General features: G+C 33.6%; 1 long non-coding RNA gene across 1 annotated transcript; it reads left to right on the forward strand.

The window, feature by feature from the left end:
* LOC146734308 (uncharacterized) lies at window positions 1-6,072 on the forward strand. Its single transcript, XR_014931726.1, has 2 exons — window positions 1-210; window positions 5,904-6,072. It is a non-coding gene; the product is annotated as an uncharacterized LOC146734308 (long non-coding RNA).
* The last annotated feature ends 242 nt before the right edge of the window (window positions 6,073-6,314 follow it).

Genomic DNA, 6,314 nt, shown 5'->3' on the forward strand with positions numbered 1-6,314 from the left:
ATAACTCTTTTTCGTCGGAAACCCCGTTCTACTTCTTCAAACGTGCGAAAAAACCCGTCGATAATTGACTACTAGCCTGAGGAGTATGAAAATGGCATCATGGGAAAACTTTAAATTTGTCTACCGGAAATCAATGGCCGTTCTGTTGCTGTTGAACCGTCCCGCGAATCTTCCACATAGATTGCTATTTTACATCGCTGCGACTAAAAGGTGGGTAGTTATTGCATTCAATTTGTTAACAAACATGTACAAATACTAAATAATGGGAGGTGGGTGTTTCATGATTGTAATCGCTTCGAGGACAGTTGACGCTGGTTCCAGTGCCAGAGACAGAGTGCTCGTTTACTAGTGCAGTGATGTGATGATGTGAGCTGCAGTCCGGGTGCTATGAATTGGGAGATACAATGTAATCAGCAATCATAACTAGCATATAAATTGTTCATGTTGCTTCTAAAATATGCCCGTACTATTCGAAAATATTGGGTACGTTCAGTGAAGTGAGTGACTCAGGCCGACAAACAGCTCGTCGCAGTTTAGTCGGTCGCCACTTATCCTGATCATGGAGGTAAAAAACATCCGTGTCTTGATAGACAGTCTGCATGTCTCCAGTGTTTTTGTAATTTTGGTAATGTGTTTTGAGAAATCTGATTTTTGAAAATATGCCTGTGCGTCGTACAGCTTCGAACACGAAAATTAGAAGCAGACTGGCAACGCAAGCCCCATCAAGTCATTCCATGTGTGCCTCCAATTGATCGAATGTACAATGATACGCATTATTAACTTGTCGAGATAAATTGATACACTGAAATACCCCTACCCAAAGGAGGGCAAATATGTTTGAGTTACAAACTTTGAGTTACTAACAAGTCTTATCATAATTTAAAGGTCACTGTGACCCTATTCAAAATTATTTAATTTGTACCCCATAAAAGTATATACTGAACATTACCATATGTTTTGTGTTGTTGATGTAACATTTTCTGTCTGCATTTGGTCAAGATCTAAAGAAAAAATATGTTTACTATGAATTTATTATTTTATTCTGTTTTAAAAAGAATGAGAACCTGTTTGTAAATTTTATATGATAAATTTAATTTGGGAAAAAACACAAACTGTACACACTTTATTCTTTTATCCCAGATTTTGTATGATCATATTATTATAATTTATACTATTTTGAAGTAGTGTTTTTGAGTGTACTTAAAAAACATTTTTTAGAGAAATTGAGAAAAAAATACAGCAAAGGAAACACAGGCGTACACTACTGTACACTATTATGTAACACATATTTACAACAGCATAGTATACAAAACAGAAAATGTTGTATTTAAGTTAAACAACTCTCACATGTTGTGCATCTCCATGCCTGTCATAAAAGTGGTATCTCCCAACTGCCCGCGAAACATGTATCTAAACTCCAAAGGCGCGGCCTTTGATCTGATTGAGTTTTGTCTAAACAATCATGTACATTTCATGATTGACCTGACCACTTTTATCGAAGGTTCTAACCGGCAAATCTGCACGTCTGTGTTTCCGTTACTGATTTATCTGCATGATTGGTTGGAACTGCATTGACAATCCCTTTTCACAATGTTTGGTCCAGCATAGTGGTTACAAGTGTACGAACAGTCATATCTCTGCCATTTCTATGCCAATCTTCTCCAAACTGGGTATGATTAGTGTACTTATGGGTCCGGTGCTGACATCATATAGTGTGTGTGCTAATTTGCATATTTGTAAATTGTAATCCTTATGGATGAAGTCATATCTCTGGCATGGCTGATATTCTTCAAACTTAGCATGATTAATGTAATTATTGATCCGGTGGTGACAATATATATTGTGTGTGCTAATTTGCATATCTGAATATTATTTGCATATATTAATTTTTGTGGACGAAATCGTATCTGGTGTTTCTATGTTGATCTTCTCCAAACTTGGTATGGTTAGTGTACTTATGGTTCCGGTTCTGACAACATATTGTGTGTGTGCTAATTTGCATACGTTTGCATATATTAATGCTTATAGACCAAATTGTGTCTGGCATTTCTATGCTGACTTTTGACTGTTACGCTTATTTTTAAAACTGTTGCTCTCAATTTACAAATTCTCTCCATTCACACTAAAGCTTTTCAGTGTTTAACTTTAATTGCAAGAACAAAGAGTTCAAAAATTTCTAGCAACTACATACAGATTTGTTCAGTGTAATCAACCAGATTCAAAAATAGCATACACTGCCTTATAGTCACTGTAATAGCAGTGTAAGGTACCCAAAGTTGTAACTGAATGATTCCAATTTTCCATGAACAGTTTGGGAATCAACCATCTCTGATGGTTTTTTTGTTTTATTTACATATGCAGACATTTGAACAAAGTGATTTATTGAACTTAACACACAAAATCACCATTACCAGTAAATAGCGTTTTATTTATTTGGAAACTGTACATGTATAATGAACCGGATGCAACACATACATGTGCGGTCAGAAAGGGATTTAAATTTTGAGCAGTCTGTATGAAAAGGGGGGATGATTTTTAGCATCGCTGTCGACTTTGTCGAGCGGAGCTTATCATATAAGTGATTGTCCGTCTTCGTCCGTCCGTCGTCCTTGTCAATGTTTTACTTTTTCTACTTCTTCTTGAAAACTACAAGCCTGAATGCTTTTATACTTGGTGTATATGTACCTTGGGTAGATCTCTCTCAGATTTGTTCATTTTGTATTGATATCTTCAATTTTCTAATTTTGGGGAATATTTTTGCCATTTTCGGTAAAAAGTGATATTTTCGACTTCTTGTTAAAAACCACAAGTCCAATTGCTTTGATATTACATATATATGTACTACATGTGGACCTCTTTCAGATTTGTTCATTTTGTAATGATATCTTTAATTCTTTAATTTTGGTGAATATTTTTGCCATTTTCGGTAAAAAGTGATATTTTCGACTTCTTGTTAAAAACCACAAGTCCAATTGCTTTGATATTACATATATATGTACTACATGTGGACCTCTTTCAGATTTGTTCATTTTGTAATGATATCTTTAATTCTTTAATTTTGGTGAATATTTTTGTCATTTTTGGTAAAAAGTGATATTTTCGGCTTCTTGTTAAAAACCACAAGTCTAATTGCTTTGATATTACATATATAGGTACTACATGTGGACCACTCTCAAATTTGTTCATTTCATGATGACACTTCAATTCTCTAATTTTGATGAATATTTTTATCATTTTTAGTAAAAGTGATATTTTCGACTTCTTGTTAAAAACCACAATCATATATGTTGAAAAATTATATTTTTGAATTCTCACTTATTACTACAGCTGCTAACAATATTGTATAATTTTATCTTACCACTTTGTTGTAAATTCATATTTTACCCCATTTATGCATTTTATCATTTTTTTTCGGACTATGTTTTTAGTCCCCCGTCCAGAGTCATATCTCAGAATCCCTTGGACCGATTCCATTCATTCTTTGTATGTGCCTAGTACTTTATGTGGGACATATGCACATGCAGTGGTTTAGCGATTCGATTCAAAATGGCCGACTGGCAGCCATCTTGTTTTTTGAAAATGTTGTATTTTGAACATGCTTTGTCAGTTTTCATTCAAACTTGGTACATAGATTATACATGTTAGGATACATGTCCATGACGATTCCTTTCACAATTGGATCAAAGATGGCCAACTGGCAGCCATCTTGTTTTTTTAAAATGTTGTATTTTAGACATGCTTTGTCAGTTTTCATTCAAATTTAGTACATAGATCATACATGTTAGGATACATGTCCCTGGCCGTCCGTGAGTTCCTGAGTCTGTCCGTCCATCCATCCGTCTGTGTGTCCGTCCGTCTGTCCGTCCGTGTGTCCCTCTGTCCAGAGTCATATTTCAGAATCCTGTGGACTGATCCTGTTCATTATTTGCATGTGCCTAGTACCTTATGTGGGGCATATGCACATGCCGTGGTTTCGTGATTCGATTCAAAATGGCTGACTGGCAGCCATCTTGTTTTCTGAAAATGTTGTATTTTGGACATGCTTTGTCAGTTGTCATTCAAACTTGGTACATAGATTATACATATTAGAATACATGTCCATGACGATTTATTTCGCAATTGGATCAAAGATTGTCGACTGGCAGGCATCTTTTTTTTATGCGGTATCTTGGACGTGCTCTGTCAGTTTTCATTCAAATTTTGCACATACATGTATATGTACTTTATACATGTTAGGATGCATGTCATTGACAATTTGTTTTCAAAATCTGGTAAAGGATGGCCGATTGACAGCCATCTGACTTTTTGGCCTTACTACTATATTTCCACAATTTATGTACCATTTTTATTCGTATTTGGCATACATCATACATATCAAGTGTGTTTCATGATCAGAATAACAACTGTTTTTATTTTTGGCCATATTACTACTACACGAAACACGTGTTTTGATGTAAATAAACAATCTGTTGTATACTCCACTTGGAACTCAAGTTTGAAGGACACGCTCGCGACAACCCCTCCGCTTTAATATGACGAGCACAAGGAGAACTTTGAAAAATTTAACTGGGACTGTTTCATTTTCAATGACTTGTTTTTAATTGTAATGTTATCATATTATTTCGTAGTCATTTTATTTTATACCCTATTTATGCATTTCTTTATTGTGTTCTCGTCATTTTTGCAGTGGATTGTTCAATTGTATGTTAAATTTTATATCTATATGCTGTGCATGAAAAACCATTTATGAATGTACTGTTTTAAATGAATAAATAACAAATTACAATTACAAATTTTGACCTCAAACAAATCGATTTGTCCATAGTGTCAGCGATTATTTCCCCCAGCACATTCACATCCCTATCCAACCACATCTGGTGCTACTGGTAACTTCACTGTCCCTTACATGTGTTTAACCATTACACAGCATAATTTTCAATACGCCACTATTAAACATCTGAACTCTGCCCCCCCCAACCCTAAAAAGCATGGGCAGTAGAAGCATTTTCAAACAAGAGCTGAAGAAAATGCTTCTCAGTGAATTATATTTATCTATGTACATAGAGCATATTCATTTTAAAAGTATGCCAATTTGAATACTCTTATTAAATAATTTTAATATCATTCATTCATTGTGATGATTGATTATACTATTTACTGGTTGATCTCATTTATTTAATTCATTACTTTTGTTTGTTTGTTTACTGTGATTTTTATGACGACTTAATTTTTTTATTTAATATTAAGGGCCATGGACTAGACTAGTCCATGTGGACTATTTCCTTGGTCCCCACCAGTATTATACAATTTTGTCTCGTACATGAACATGTAAATATTTTGTTTGTATACTGGTGAAATAAATAAATATAAATATAAATCGAGAACCAGTGATCATATTCAGACAAAACTCGGCAATCGGATAGTATGGGACAAACGATGGTTTTGTTACAAGTCTGTTCATATTTAATCAGGAAAATTTGCATTATAATGAATTCTTCTGGTGCTAATATCCTACAACAAAATCGTCACATACAACCCAGAACACTGAAAAATATATTTCTAATAATCGGATGAAATCACAGATAATTTAAGGCACTTATATAAGATCTAACTAGTTGTTGGTGTCAATCTGTGCATAATTAATTCACTTTAACTTATAACTTTTTTGTATGAATAAATTCTTGTTCCAATTGTACCTTGATAACTAATCTTAATATTTAAGTAGTAGATATGCAGTAACCGTATGTCAACAAGCTATTCTGATATCTGCATTAGGAGCATATATATTGCATGTTTTATATTATATATTTACTTCTCAAGAAAGCTGGCACAAAATAAAATGTTGTAGTATATTTCTGTACGGTTTAAATTAAGGTTTATTGTACATTTCTTTTTATTCACAGGATAAATGCAGTACACCAATTAACTAAGGAGTTGTAATGAAGACCGGATTGGTGGAAATTTGTCAGGTCCTGACCCTCCTGAACCTTGCATACATGCAACCTGATATTATTGTTTTGTTTTGCAAATGTGTATTTAATATTAACTTGAATAAATGATTTTCTCAAATGATACATTTTAGGTGTTTGTTTTGTTTCCCCGTCTACTTCACGAATAGTTCAATAATTTATAAAACATGATGTTCAAAAGTGCCCTCAATAAATGTCTACTAATATTAATTATAAATAAATGTAAGTTCAAAAGTATCCTATTTACATTCAAAAGTATACTCGTAATATCGTAATGTTATGTATTAGAAGATTTCAATAAATGTCTACTAATATTAATTATAAATAAATGTAAGTTCAAAAGTA

Source organism: Saccoglossus kowalevskii, chromosome 15, assembly GCF_978046115.1.
Source record: "Saccoglossus kowalevskii chromosome 15, keSacKowa6.1, whole genome shotgun sequence".
Classification (NCBI taxonomy): domain Eukaryota; kingdom Metazoa; phylum Hemichordata; class Enteropneusta; family Harrimaniidae; genus Saccoglossus; species Saccoglossus kowalevskii.